At 44.4% G+C, this 15,281-nt stretch overlaps 1 protein-coding gene across 4 annotated transcripts in view; it reads right to left on the bottom strand.

Annotated features, from left to right (window-relative positions):
* Positions 1-3,057, bottom strand: part of arf1 (ADP-ribosylation factor 1) — a 31,805-nt gene extending 28,748 nt beyond the window's left edge. The window contains exon 1 of one of the 4 annotated variants that reach the window (XM_078215876.1): positions 2,935-3,057. The gene's annotated coding sequence lies outside the window, so the exon portion shown is untranslated. Of the gene's footprint in view, positions 1-2,835 lie in introns of all 4 variants that reach the window. The other 3 variants (XM_078215874.1, XM_078215875.1, XM_078215873.1) reach the window with 3 other exon arrangements.
* Positions 3,058-15,281: the final 12,224 nt, after the last annotated feature.

Genomic DNA, 15,281 nt, shown 5'->3' with positions numbered 1-15,281 from the left:
AGGAAAAGAGAGCCAGACCTCAGGTGAAAAGACGTGCTCATTATCACTGTTTTTGTTTGATGGTATGGAGGATATAGATTCAGGGAAGAGTCAGCTAACATGGAACATTCAAAACACTTTGAACTAAGCTCATGCACCTCTTTTAGTGCTGCAATGTAAGATTTAGAATCAATTTTCAGTTCATTTTAATGAATCAGTGAGAGACGGAACACAAAATTGCACATTGCTCTATATTTTTTGTAGTCTTGAAAATTAAGCATCCATTCACATTATTTGTAATTGGGATAGCTGACCCACCTGGACATCCAAGACGGACAGATAGGTAAACCATCAATTCCCTCAAAATTACCAAACAAATGGAACTGCTCATTATGGTAGCTTGCCCACAGATTTGACGATGCTTTGTTGGTAAACCATTACAGGTTTACCAACAAAGCAAAAAACACTGCTATTATACTGTAAATTTAATGATGCTAGAATACAAGTATTTCTTACCAAGCAGTCTTCTCCAAAACTTAAATTCCTATTATCAGAAATTCCACCCTGCTCCTAACACTGATAAAGTGGAAACAATTTAACTGAACAGGTCTGTGACATGCAAAGAGTTACATCTAACTTTGAATTGCAGCTGAATGCTGTTATGTATTAATGCACTTGTATTCAATTAATAGAGGCATGTAGTCTTACACACCTCTGATCACATGCAACGTTAAGCAGATTCAATAGATATTTGCAAGATTTTGCAATGGACTATAGCACCAAACATTTGGTCTACCTACTTGATAAGGCTGGTTGAAACTATTCAACCTTACAATTCATATATCAGTGTTACAGCTTTAATAATTCATAGGTTGGCAAGTCTGTAACTAGGTTAAATTTAGGAGCAGCAAAAGGAAGAAATTGTCTTTCACCAGAATTAAGGCAATGAATATCCAACAGAAACAGTGATTAAAGCAAAATCCTGAATAGGTTTGAAATGAAGTTAATAAATATCAAAAAAAAAATGTTAAAACGATCTGTGGTACCATTTGAGTGTTTTGCTTGTGGACAGACCAATACTTGCACCTCACCCAACATCACTTTAAAAAGATTAGCTGTCATCAGATTTCATTACTGTCTATAGGAACTTGCTGTGAACAAATTGGCAGCCGCAATTCTCCACACCAGAGTGACTACACTTCAAAAACAGTCCATTAGCCATGTAGTGCTAAGGGATACACTTGACGCTGTCAAAGACTCTGCAAAATTTTGGCAAAGCCCACATAGAGCAGAAGTAGTCTCAAGTGAAGTAGTATCAGAGGCAAGGGCTGCAGAAATAATTCAGCCTGTACTTATCCATATAATCTTAAAAGCACAGAAAACTCCATTTAGCCTAAACAAAAACAGAAAATGCTGGAAAACCTCTGGCAGCATCTGTGGAGAGAATAGAGTTGAGTCTGGATGACCCTTCGTCAGAAAAAAGCAAATCAAAAGATTTAAACCATAGAAACCCTACAGTGCAGGAGGCCATTCGGCCCATTGAGTCTGCACCGACCACAATCCCACCCAGGCCCTACCCCCACATATTTTACCCACTAATCCCTCTAACCTACGCATCCCAGGACTCTAAGGGGCAATTTTTTTAACCTGGCCAATCAACCTAACCCGTACATCTTTGGACTGTGGGAGGAAACCAGAGCACCCAGAGGAAACCCACGCAGACACGAGGAGAATGTGCAAACTCCACACAGACAGTGACCCAAGATGGGAATCGAACCCGGGACCCTGGAGCTGTGAAGCAGCAATGCTAACCACTGTGCTACCGTGCCGCCCCATGGAGGGGAGTTGGAATTGGGCAAAGGAAATGTAAATGATGATGCTGTCAGACCTCAGATTTTCCAGCGTTTTCTGTTTTTGTTCTGGATTCCAGCGTTCCCAGTATTTTGTTTTTATCTATTTAACCTATGGTGGTTGTGCCAGTCTATTGAAGAACTGTTCCAATTGTCCAGCTATTTTACACCACAGCACTACAACCTAAATTTATAGGCAGCGCACTCCAGATCATTGCTCACTGCCCACATGTTGTTTTGTCTATCTAGTTTCTACGTTTCCATTATAAATTCCGACATTTACAGTGGAAACTGCCCGAGTAAACTTTTGCTTTGACTACACTCAATGAGGCAGGCAGGCAACAGCACCGCCACTGACAAGCGCTGGCAACTACAGCAATGAGGTGTTTCGTCCCGGGGACGAAACAAGGAAGGATGTGAAGCGAGTCAGGGAATTAGAAGCTTTTTAAAACGTGGACAGAAGGGGGGGGGGGGGGGGTCTGTAAAATTCCAAAACTCCTGTCAATCGTGTGTGTGTCAGCCCCGATAGGGTTCAATGTAATCGAAATCTAACGCGAGATGAAAATATATAACCACCACGAAGGGGGGAGGGGGGGAATCCGCTTTCCCCTTCAAACGGTGGTTGTACCGGCGGCAGGGAAGCTTCCCCCCAAACACTTCAACGTGAATTGAGACACTCCATCCCGGTCTCTTCAACCCAAGATGGCGGCACTCACCCTCCCCCCCCCGACACCACCACCACCACCACCTGCGCGCCGGAATGGAGCTCCGACAACTGGGCTCCGACACCCTAAGCGCCTCAACGAACCATTGGGACAACAGCGACGGGGGTGATATTTAGGAGAGGGGGACAGGCTGCCAAAACCTCCCCGTCCCCTTCTACACACGGCCAAACTGAACAGGCCACAACCCCACCCGAAACCGTTAGCTCGGGATTTTCTATATTTCTTTGCCTCCTCCTCGGTAATCGAGTCCGCTCTTTGCATCGTTTGCCGCCGCGTTTTACCCGTCACTCGTCCTTTTTTACTCGGGAGATCCGCCTCTCATCCTCGACCCCCACCAAAGCCACCGCCGCTTGCCCGCTCAGCTCAGTGCATTTCCTCACCTCGACTCTAAGATGGAGGCCACAGCTCGCTGCGAGCTTTCTCCGCTCTCTCTCCGCTCCGCCCCCCCACCTTTGCGCCACGTCGCGAGGGCGGGGCCCAGGCTCCCGAGCCTCTCCAATGGCACGACGCAGGACGCCCACGATTGTTGTCAGGTGACCATCCCCAGGTCACCATGGTAACCCAAGGACGGCCAATGTCATGCCAACGGTGGCCGGCCTGAGAGGCCGATTGGTTGCAGAGCAACGACCTCCTGATTTAATTCCATACCCCCGTCTCTCCTTTTGTTTCACTGCTATTATTTCATTTATCGTGTGTGCCCCTCTTTAAAAAGGGGGACACTTTTGTTTAAATTGATGGGAAAACCGTCCTTTGCCTCTCAGTTGGCAGTTAGAAAGAGGAAGGGAAGATGGCTGGACTATAAATGACTGCATATGACTAATACAATGACAGCCTCCCCACATGTACGCTGATGACATCCAGCCACCAAACACCACCGTCTCTCTCTACTCCTCCACTGTTGCTAATTGAGGATGGCACGGTGGCGCAGTGCCAGGGAGCCAAGTTCAATTCCGGCCTCGGTCACTGTCTTTGTGGAGTTTGCACATTCTCCCCGTGTCAGCTTGGGTTTCCTCCGGGTGCTCCGGTTTCCTCCCACAATCCAAAGACGTGCAGGTTAGGTTGATCGGTCATGATAAATTGCCCCTCGGTGTCAGGGGAAGTAGCAGGGTAATTACGTGGAGTTACAGGGATAGGACCTGGGTGAGATTGTTGTCGGTGCAGACTCGATGGGCCGAATGGTCTCATTCTGCACTACAAAGAACAAAGAACAGTACAGCACAGGACACAGGCCCTTTGGCCCTCCAAGCCCGTGCCGCTCATTGGTCCAACTAGACCATTCGTTTGTATCCCTGCATTCCCAGACTGTTCATGTGACTACCCAGGTAAGTCTTAAACGATGCCAGCGTGTCTGCCTCCATCACCCTACTTGGCAGTGCATTCCAGGCCCCCACCACTCTCTGTGTAAAAAACGTCCCTCTGATATCTGAGTTATACCTCGCCCCTCTCTCCTTGAGCCTGTGACCCCTCGTGATTGTCACCTCCGACCTGGGAAAAAGCTTCCCACTGTTCACCCTATCTATACCCTTCATAATTTTGTACACCTCTATTAGGTCTCCCCTCATTCTCTGTCTTTCCAGGGAGAACAAGCCCAGTTTGCCCAATCTCTCATAACTAAGACCCTCCATACCAGGCAACATCCTGGTAAACCTTCTCTGCACTCTCTCTAAAGCCTCCATGTCCTTCTGGTGGTGTGGTGACCAGAACTGGATGCAGTACTCCAAATGTGGCCTAACCAGCATTCTATACAGCTGCAACATCAGACTCCAGCTTTTATACTCTATACCCCGTCCTATAAAGGCAAGCATACCATATGCCTTCTTCACCACTTCTCCACGTGTGCTACCACCTTCAAGGATTTGTGGACTTGCACACCTAGGTCCCTCTGTGTTTCTATACTCTTGATGGCTCTGCCATTTATTGTATAACTCCCCCCTACATTAGGTCTTCCAAAATGCATCACTTCGCATTTACCTGGATTAAATTCCATCTGCCATTTCTCCGCCCAATTTTCCAGCCTATCTATTGTATTGTCCGACAATGTTCATCGCTATCCGCAAGTCCAGCCATCTTCGTGTCATCCGCAAACTTGCTGGTAACACCAGTTACACCTTCTTCCAAATCATTTATATATATCACAAATAGCAGAGGTCCCAGTACAGAGCCCTGTGGAACACCACTGGTCACAGACCTCCAGCCGGAAAAAGACCCTTCGACTGCTACCCTCTGTCTCCTGTGGCCAAGCCAGTTCTCTACCCATCTAGCCACCTCTCCTTGTATCCCATGAGCCTTAACCTTCTTAACCAACCTGCCATGAGGGACTTTGTCAAATGCCTTACTGAAATCCACATAGACAGCATCCACGGCCCTTCCTTCGTCAACCGTTTTTGTCACTTCCTCAAAACACTCCACCAAATTTGTAAGGCACGACCTCCCTCTTACAAAACCATGCTGTCTGTCACTAATGAGATTGTTCTGTTCTAAATGCGCATACATCCTGTCTCTAAGAATCCTCTCCAACAACTTCCCTACCACGGACATCAAGCTCAGTGGCCTATAATTACCCGGGTCATCCCTACTACCCTTCTTAAATAATGGTACCACATTCGCTATCCTCAGGGACCTCACCTGTGTCCAATGAAGAGACAACGATTTCCGTCAGAGGCCCAGCAATTACATCTCTTGTCTCCCTGAGCAGTCAAGGATAGATGCCAACAGGCCCTGGGGATTTGTCAGTTTTAATGTTACCTAAAAAACCTAACACTTCCTCCCTCGTAATGGAGATTCTCTCTAACGGGTCAACACCTCCCTCTGAGACACTCCCAGTCAACAAGTCCCTCTCCTTTGTGAATACCGATGCAAAGTATTCATTTAGGATCTCCCCTATTCCCTTGGGTTCTAAGCATAATTCCCCTCCTTTGTTCCTGAGAGGTCCGACTTTTTCCGTGACAACTCTTTTGTTCCTAACATATGAATAAAATGCCTTAGGATTCTCCTTAATCCTGAAAGCCAAGAACATTTCGTGACCTCTTTTTGCCCTTCTAACTCCCTGTTTGAGTTCTTTCCTACTCTCTATTCCTCCAGAGCTGCATCTGTTTTCAGTTGCCTGGACCTAACGTACGCCTCTCTTTTCTTTTTGATCAGATCCTCAATTTCCCTGGTTATCCACGGCTCTCGAATCCTACCTTTCCTATCCTTCCTTTTTACAGGCACATGCCTGTCCTGCAGCACTGTAGAGTATCTATCCTATGATCAGACTGCTTATCCAACCTCCAGTAATTAGGTGAACAGAATTTGCCTCCGATTGAATATTGATAAGACTGAAGCCATTGTCCTTCTCCTCTGCTTCAAACTCTGTATTTTTGCTGCCCAGCCCATCCCTCTCTGACAAATGTTGGTGGCTGAAGCAGACTGTTTATAACCTTACTATCATATCTGACTTTGAAATGAGTTTCTGACCACATTTCCCCTCCATCATTCCAACAGAATTGCAGAATCTTTATAGTGCAAAAGGAGGCTACTTAGCCCTTCGAATCCACACTGACTCTCTGAAATAGCCTCTACCTACTTCCACTCCCCTGCCTTATCCCCGTAATCTTGCACCTTCTCTCTTTTCAGAAATTATCCAATTCCCCTTTGAATACTTCAATTGAACCAGCCTCCCCCACCCTATTAGGAAGTTTGGCCCAGATTCCAACCACTTTATTATTAAGGCCGAGGCCTTAAACAAGTTTTTTTGTGTCGGTCTTCACGGTAGAGGACACAAATAGCTTACCGAAAATTGATGGTCGTGGGACTGTAGGGGGTGAGGTCCTTAAAATGATTACTATTACTAAAGAGGTAGTGCTTGGTAGGCTAATGGGACTAAAGGTAGACAAATCCCCGGGCCCGGTTGGAATGCATCCCAGGGTACTGAAAGAAATGGCAGAAGTAATAGCAGATGCGTTGGTTGTAATTTATCAAAATTCGCTGGACTCTGGGGAAGTGCCGGCTGATTGGAAAACAGCTAATGTGACGCCATTGTTTAAAAAAGGAGGTAGACAAAAGGCGGGTAACTACAGGCCGGTTAGCTTAACGTCCGTAGTTGGGAAACTGCTGGAATCCATCATTAAAGAAGAAATAGCAGGACACCTGGAAAAAAATGGTTTGATCAAGCAGACGCAGCATGGATTCATGAAGGGAAAGTTGTGTTTGACGAATTTACTGGATTTTTATGAAGATGTAATGAGTGCGGTTGACAGAGAGGAACCGGTGGATGTGGTGTTTTTGGATTTCCAGAAGGCGTTCGATAAGGTGCCTCACAAAAGGTTGCTGCAGAAGATTAGGGTACACGGAGTTGGGGGTAAAGTGTTAGCGTGGATTGAGGATTGGCAATCTAACAGGAAGCAGAGAGTTGGAATAAATGGGTGCTTTTCTGGTTGGCAGTTGGTGACTAGTGGCGTGCCGCAGGGATCGGTGCTGGGGCCTCAACTGTTTACCATATACATAGACGATCTGGAGGAGGGGACCGAGTGTAGGGTAACAAAGTTTGCGGATGATACAAAGATGAGTGGGAAAGCGAATTGCGTGGAGGATGCGGAAAGTCTGCAGAGAGATTTGGATAGGCTAAGTGAGTGGGCGAGGATCTGGCAGATGGAGTATAACGTTGACAAGTGTGAGGTTATCCACTTTGGAAAGAATAATAGTAAAACGGACTATTATTTAAATGCTGAAAAATTACAACATGCTACTGTGCAGAGGGACCTGGGGATCCTTGTGCATGAATCGCAAAAACTCAGTTTGCAGGTGCAGCAGGTGATCAAGAAGGCAAATGGAATGTTGGCCTTTATCGCAAAGGGGATGGAGTATAAAAGCAGGGAGGTCTTGCTGCAATTGTACAAGGTACTGGTGAGGCCGCAACTGGAGTACTGTGTGCAATTTTGGTCCCCTTATTTGCAGAAGGATGTATTGGCCTTGGAGGGAGTACAGAGAAGATTCACCAGGTTGATACCGGAGATGAGGGGGTTAGCTTATGAGGAGAGATTGAGTAGATTGGGCCCGTACTCGTTGGAGTTTAAAAGGCTGAGGGGATATCTTATAGAGACATATAAGATAATGAAGGGGCTCGACAGGGTAGAGGCAGAGAGATTCTTTCCACTTAGAAAGGGAACAAGAACTAGAGGACACAGCCTCAAAATAAGGGGGAGTCAGTTTAGGACAGAGTTGAGGAGGAACTTCTTCTCTCAGAGGGTAGTGAATCTCTGGAATTCTCTGCCCATTGAAGCAGTGGAGGCTACCTCGTTAAATATGTTTAAGTCACAGGTAGATAGATTTCTGATCAATAAGGGAATTAAGGGTTATGGGGAGCGGGTGGGTAAGTGGAACTAAACCACTATCAGATCAGCCATGATCTCATTGAATGGCGGGGCAGGCTCGAGGGGCTAGATGGAATACTCCTGCTCCTATTTCTTATGTTCTTATTGGTAAAAACATTTTCACATCACTTTTGCTCTTTTTGCCAATTATTTGGAATCTGTGCCTTCTAGTTCTTGATGCTCTCCTGAGTGGGAACAGTTTCTCACTATTTATCCTGCAAATACCTCTTAGAATCTTGAATACCACTATAGTGTCTCCTCTTCTCCAAGGAAAACAATCCCAACTTATCCAATCTATCTTCATAGCTAGAGTTCTTTAACCCTGGAATCAAACTTCTAAATCTACTCTGTACTCTCTCCAATGCCTTCAGCGAGCTTTGCGCATGGACAGTGGGAGAGAGCACATTGTGAATGAGACACAGCCAAAGTGAGCGTGGGTATCAGGAATTTGGAGCACAGTGGGAAATGGGTGCAGAAGAGAAAATGGTGCTTCTTTCTTTGCTTTCTAACTTTATGATTGTTCAGAGTGGTCTTACCCTGCCGGAGCAGTAGAGGCGACAAGGGAGAGAGCTGATTGGTAAGTAGTGGAAAAGGTGAGGGAAGTATTTGCCACTTTTATCGCATATAGTTTGTAAGGGCTATATTCTGTAGTAATGAGGACCAGAAAAGAGTGGCCGTAGAGTAATTAATATTATGCATATTTCAAAAGTTTAATTTAAAGGGGTATGTCATGGCAGGAGAGCTCAAAAACTGTGATGTGCTACTCATGCTCCATGTGGGAAGCCAAAACATTTCCAGTGCTTGGGGCCAACATATGTGCAAGGAGTGTCTCCAGCTACAGCTCCTGGAAGCCTGGGTTTTGGAGCTGGAGTGGCAGCTGGGACACAGTGGAGCATCCACGAGGCAGAGTACCATGAATAGCACATAAAGAGAGGTGCTCACACTGCAGGCTCAAACTCCACAGGCCGGAAGGGGATGGGTGACCACCAGGCAGAGCAAGAGGACTAGGCAGGAAGTGCAGGGATCATCTGTGACTATTGCCCTGCACAACAGATATACCGCTTTGGATATTGTTAAGGGGGAAAACAGCAACAGCCAAATTTGTTGCATCACACAAAGTTCAAAAATGGATGGCACAGAAATGTAGTGTCAGTTCAGACAGTAAGTCTGATAGTGAACGTGTCCATAGGAAGAGATCGAGAACTATATAGAAAGAACATCCCACAACAGGAGGGAAAGATCAAGCAGTGGTAGTACAGAACGAGACATCAGGCGGGATAGGGGGCATAGCTTGACAAGGTAAGACTACGAATGCTACTAGGAGTAGAAGCCCACGTGCTCGTGAGATTTTGGTGGCTTCCAATAAATTAGATGAAAATGTTATGAAAGATGTCAAACAGCAAGAACTGCATAGTTGGAGTGAATTTGTGGTATACACGGAGGTACCAATTAGGAGACAAACAGCTCTATCTCACAGATGGATTTGCGCAGAAAAGGTGCTTCCTGATGGAACTTATAAGGCCAAAGCCAGGCTCATGGCAAAGGAATTTGAAGAAAACTTAGAAGACCAGGATTTAAGGCGGCACGGTAGCACAGTGGTTAGTACTGCTGCTTCACAGCGCCAGGGACCCAGGTTTGATTCCCAGCTTGGGTAACTGTCTGTGTGACACCAAGCCTTGTAGAGGCAGCGGATATGGCCTTTTACATATCCCAGATATTAACAGAAACTTTGGGGTTAGGGGATTTGGGTAAAATACCCATTGAGTGTCACATTGACAATAAATCCCTGTGGAAAAAAGTGTAAATGAGAAAAGGTTGAGGATCGACATAGCTTAAAGCAAATGTTAAACAAAGGGGAAATATCAAAAATTAAGTGGGTCGATAGTAGCTATCAGTTATCCGATTGCTTTACTAAGAGCAACATTCGAAGAAACTTTTGGACATTATTAAAGAAGGGCGTATCTGTCTGTGAATAAGTTTTTTTTCTTCAAGACATGTATGATAAAAAAGGAAGGGGAAATAGAGGGTTTTGTGTTTTCTGTTTTTTTGTTGAAAACAATATCAAAATATTTTTTTTTTCTCCAAGGAAGGGAAAACTATTAGGAATGGGTTAACAGACCTTCCAAATTAAATCCTAATTTGATGTCAATTATTCAATAGAAGTCATTGATGTATAAAGGGGCCACAGGTGGCATTGTTTGTTGGTGGAGAGTTGTGTGTGTAGTTGGATCAAATAAATAAAGGTATTTCTTATGAAGAAGTAGAACTTGTGTCTCCTTTACTGAACAGCAACTGAGAGGCTCAAACACAATTGGTTCTGCTGCACATAGGAGAAGTTAAAAAGTGTGAGAATGCAATATTTCTAGGGGATTCAATTGTAAGGGGAATAGATGGTTGTTTGTGGCCGCAAACAAGACTCCAGGATGGTATGTTACCTCTCTGATGCTAGAGTCACAGATGTCTTGGAATGGTTACAGGATATTCTGAAGGGGGAGGGTGAACAGCAGGTAGTCGTGGTACACATTGGTACAAACAACATGGGTATAAAAAGGGATGATGTCCTAAATGGAGAATATAGGGTGTTAGGAAGTAAGTTTTTGAAAAGTAGGACCTCAAAAGTAGTGATCTCAGGATTACCACATATGCTATGTGCATGTCAGAGTAGAAATAGCAGGATATATTGGATGAATACCTGGCTGAATAGACGGTGTAAGGGGGAGGGTTTCAGATTCCTGGGACATTGGAACCGGTTGTGGTAGAGGTGAGACAAGTAAGTACAAACTAGATGTTTATACCTGGGCAGGATCGGGTTGATGTCAGAGGGGGAGTATTTGCTTGAGTGGTTGGGGAGGGTTTAAACTAAAATGACAGGGGAATGGGAATGTATGCAAGAAGTCAGAAAAGGGGGAATCAAGGACTGTACAAGATACAGTAAGGGTAATAAGAAAAATGGTAGGCAGAGAAATCAAGGGCCAGAATCAAATCAGATCACGGTGAAAAATAGTGAGAATGGGACAAGTAATGTTAAAAAAGACAAGCTTTAAGGCCTTAATGTGCAAAGTATTGTCAATAAAGTGGATGAATTAATTGCACAAATAGGTGTAAATGTGTACGATATAGTTGGAATTATGGAGACATGGCTGCAGGGTGACCAGGGATGGGAACTGAACATCCAGGAGAATTCAGAAATTAGGAAGCACAGGCAAAAAGGAAAAGGCAGTGTAGTTGCATTGTTAGTTAAAGAGGAAATTAACGCAATAGTGAGGAAAAATATTAGCTCTGCCAATGTGTAAACTGTATGGGTGAACTGAAAAACATCACGGGGCACAAAACCTTCATGGAGGTTGTACATAGATGTCCGATGTTGGAAATGGCATTCAAGAGGAAATTTGAGATGCATGCAATAAAGGAACATCTGTAATTGTGGATGACTTATAGATTTGGAAAATCAAATTATTCACAATGCCATAGCATAGGAATTCCTGGTGTTTATGGGATGGTTTTCTGGACCAATACGTTGAGGAACCAGCTAGAGAACAGGCCATCCTAGACTGGGTATTGTGTAATGAGAAAGGAATAATTGGCAATCTAATTGTGCGTGACCTCTTTGGGATGAGCGACCGTAATGTGATAGAATTCTTCATCCAAGATGGAGTGTGATGTAGTTGATTCTGAGACTAGGGTCCTGAATCTAAAAGGTGGTCTGAGGCGTAAGTTGGCCATGATGGATTGGGAAGTGCTACTTAAAGGGATGATGGCGGATAGGCAATAGCAAACATTCAAAGGGCAGATGGGTGAACTGCAACAACTGTTTATTCCTTTCTGACACAAAAGTAAAATGGGAAAGGTGACCAATCATGACTTACAAGGGAAATTAAAGATAGTACAGTGGAACCCCGATTTAATGCGCCCTGATTTAGCGTGAATTCAGATATAACGCGATGAATCATTGGACCCTTTTTTCCCCGCAAAAAATTGGCACATTTAGCGTGATCCCGCTTTTTTCGCGGTAACATTTTATGGACCCCAACCATCGCGTTATAACGGGGCCGCACTGTATTAGAAACTAGAAGCAAGCGTAGGCCATTCAGCCCTTTGAGCCTGCTCTGCCATTCATTTTGATCATGGCTCATCATCAAATTCAATATCCTTTCCCCATATCCTTTGATCCCTTTAGCCCCAAGAGCTATATGTAATTTCTTCTTGAAATCAGACGATGTTTTGGCCTCAACTACATTCTGTGGCAGTGAATTCCACACATTCACCACCCGCTGGGTGAAGGAATTTCTCCTCACCTCAGATCTAAAAGGTTTACCCCTTATCCTCAAATTATGACCCCTAGTTCTGAACTCCCCCACCATTTCTGAATTTATCCTGTTGAACCCTGTTAGAATTTTATAAATTTCTATGAGGTCTCCTCTCACTCTTCTAAACTCAATGAATATAATCCTAACCGACTTAGTCTCTCCTCAAAGGCCAGACCTGTTATTCCAGGACTCAGCCTGGTAAACCTCTGTTGTACTCCTATAGCAAGGACATCCTTCCTCCGATAAGGACACCAAGACTGCACACAATATTCCAGATGTGGCCTCACCAATGCCCTATACAATTGCAGCAAAATATCCCTATTCCTGTACTCAAATCCTCTCGCTATGAAGGCCAATATACCATTTGCCTTCTTTACTGCCTACTCTACCTGCGTGCTTACTTTCAGTGGCTGATGCATGAGGACTCCAAGGTCTCATTGAGTATCCACCTCTCTCAATTTACACCCATTCAAGTAATAACCTGTCTTCTAATTATTGCTACCAAAGTAGATAACCTCACATTTATCCACATTATACTGCAGCTGCCAAGCAGATGCCCATACACTCAGCCTATCCAAATCATGCTGATGCATCTCTGCATCCTCCTCATAGTTCACCCTCCCACCCAACTTAGTATCATTTGAAAATTTGGAGATAAGACATTCAGTTCCCTCTTCCAAATCAATAATATATAACAGTTGGGGTCCTAGCACAGATCCCTGCAGAACCACTCCCCCCAGTCACCTACTGCCAATCAGAAAAAGACTCAAGTGATAGGCAGAGAAATCAAGGGCCAGAGTCAGATAAGGACCGAGTAAAAAATAGTAGGAAAGGGAAAAGAAATGTTAAAAGTGCCAACCTTAAGGTTTTGTGCCTGAATGCTTCGAGCATTCAAAACAAAATGGATGAATTAGTTGCACAAATAGATGTAAAGGGGTATGATATAGTTGGCATTAAGGAGACGTGGCTCCAAGGTGAGCAAGGATGGGAACTAAACATTGAGGGCTATTCAGTGTTTAGGGAGGACATACGGAAAGGAAAAGGTGGTGGAGTTGCATTGTTGATTAAAGATGATATTGATACGATATTAAGGAAAGATATTAGCATAGATGATGTGGAATCTGTATGAGTTGAGTTAAGAAACATCAAGGGGCAAAAAAACATTGGTAGGGGTGTGCAGACCACCAAACTTTGGTGATAATTTTGGGAAAAGCATTAGACAGGAAATTAGAGATGCATGTGTTAAAGGAACATATGTGATTATTAGCGACTTTAATCTGCATATAGATTGGGAGACTCAAATTAGTCACAGTACAATGAAGGAGGAATTTCTGAAGTGCATACGGAATGGTTTTCTGGAGCAATACATTGAGGAATAAACAAAGGAGCAAGCCATCTTGTGTTGTGCAATGAGAAAGGATTAGTTGACAATCTAATTGTGAGAGAACCTGTAGAGATGAGTGACCACAAGATGGTAGAATTCTTTGTCAAGGTGGATAATGATGTAGTTGATTCTGAGACCAGGGTCCTGAATCTCAATAAAGGTAACTATGATAGTATGAGGCATGAATTGGCCATGATGGACTGGGAAACATTACTGAAAGAAAAGAAAGTGGACAGGCAATGGCAGGCATTTAAAGAACGAACAGGTGAACTCCAGAAGTTGTTTATTCCTGTTTGACGCCAGCTCTGTAAGGGAATTGTGGCCAAATCATGGTTTGCAAGGGAAATGAGAGAGTATCAGATTCAAGGAAGAAACATTAAATTAGCTAAAAAAAAAGCAATAGGCCTGAGGATTTGGAACACTTTAAAATTCAGCAAAGGAGGACCAAAGGATTGATTATGAAGGAAAAAATAGAGTATGAAAGTAAGCTAGCGGGAAACATAAAAAGTGACTGTAAAAGTTTCTAGAGATATGTAAAGAGAAAACGATTGATAAAATGAATGTAGGCCCCTTACAGTCAGAAAAGGGAGAATTCATAACCGGGAATAAAGAAATGGCTGAGGAATTAAGTTTGTACTTTCCTTCAGTCTTCGCAAAGGAAGACATGAATAATGTACCAGAAGTGCTGAGAGAAATATGTTTTAGCGAGGAGTTGAAGGAAATCAGCATTAGTAGAGAAATGGTTTTGGGGAAATTGATGGGATTGAAGGTGGATAAATCTCCACGTCCTGATAATCTTCATCCCAGAGTATTTAAGGAAGTAGCCCTGGCAATAGTAAATCCATTGATGGTTTTTTTCTAAAATTCTTTGAACTCTGGAATAGTTCCTACAGATTGGAGGGTAGCTAATGTGAGCCTGCAATTCAAAAAGGAAGGTAGAGAGAAAACAGGGGACTATAGACCAGTGAGCCTAATGTCAGTACTGGGGAAGTTGTTAGAGTCTATTATCAAGGATTGCATAACTCGGCATTTGGAAGGCAGTGGTATAATCAGACAAAGTCAGCATGGATTTACAGAAGGGAAATCATGCTTGATGAATCTTGCTTGACGCCTGTCCAGGTACACTGAGGGAGAATTTAGAATGGCCAATACATAGGGCGGCACGGTAGCACAGTGGTTAGCACTGCTGCTTCATAGCTCCAGGGACCTGGGTTCGATTCCTGGCTTGGGTCACTGCCTGTGTGGAGTTTGCACATTCTCCTCGTGTCTGCGTGGGTTTCCTCCGGGTGCTCCAGTTTCCTCCCACCGTCCAAAGATGTGCAGGTTAGGTTGATCGGCCATGCTAAAATTGCCCCTTCGAGTCCTGAGATGTCTAGGTTAGAGGGATTAGTCGGTGGGATATGGGGATAGGGCCTGGGTGGGATTGTGGTCGGTGCAGACTCGATGGGCCGAAGGGCCTCTTTCTGCACTGTAGGGTATCTATCTATCTACCTAACGAGCACGTTTTTCGGACTGGGAGGGAACTGGAGCTCCCGGTGGAAACAGGGAGAATGTGCAGACTCCGCACAGACAGCAACCCAAGCTGGGAGTCGAACCTGGATCCCTGGCGCTGTGAGGCAGCAGTGCCAACCACTGTGCCACCCATAAGGAAAAGATGCTTCCATCCAGGAATGATTCCACTGATC

This window comes from Mustelus asterias, chromosome 7, assembly GCF_964213995.1.
Source record: "Mustelus asterias chromosome 7, sMusAst1.hap1.1, whole genome shotgun sequence".
NCBI lineage: Eukaryota > Metazoa > Chordata > Chondrichthyes > Carcharhiniformes > Triakidae > Mustelus > Mustelus asterias.
Note: the sequence above shows the minus strand (reverse complement) of the source record. Positions and strands in the feature narration are given on the sequence as shown.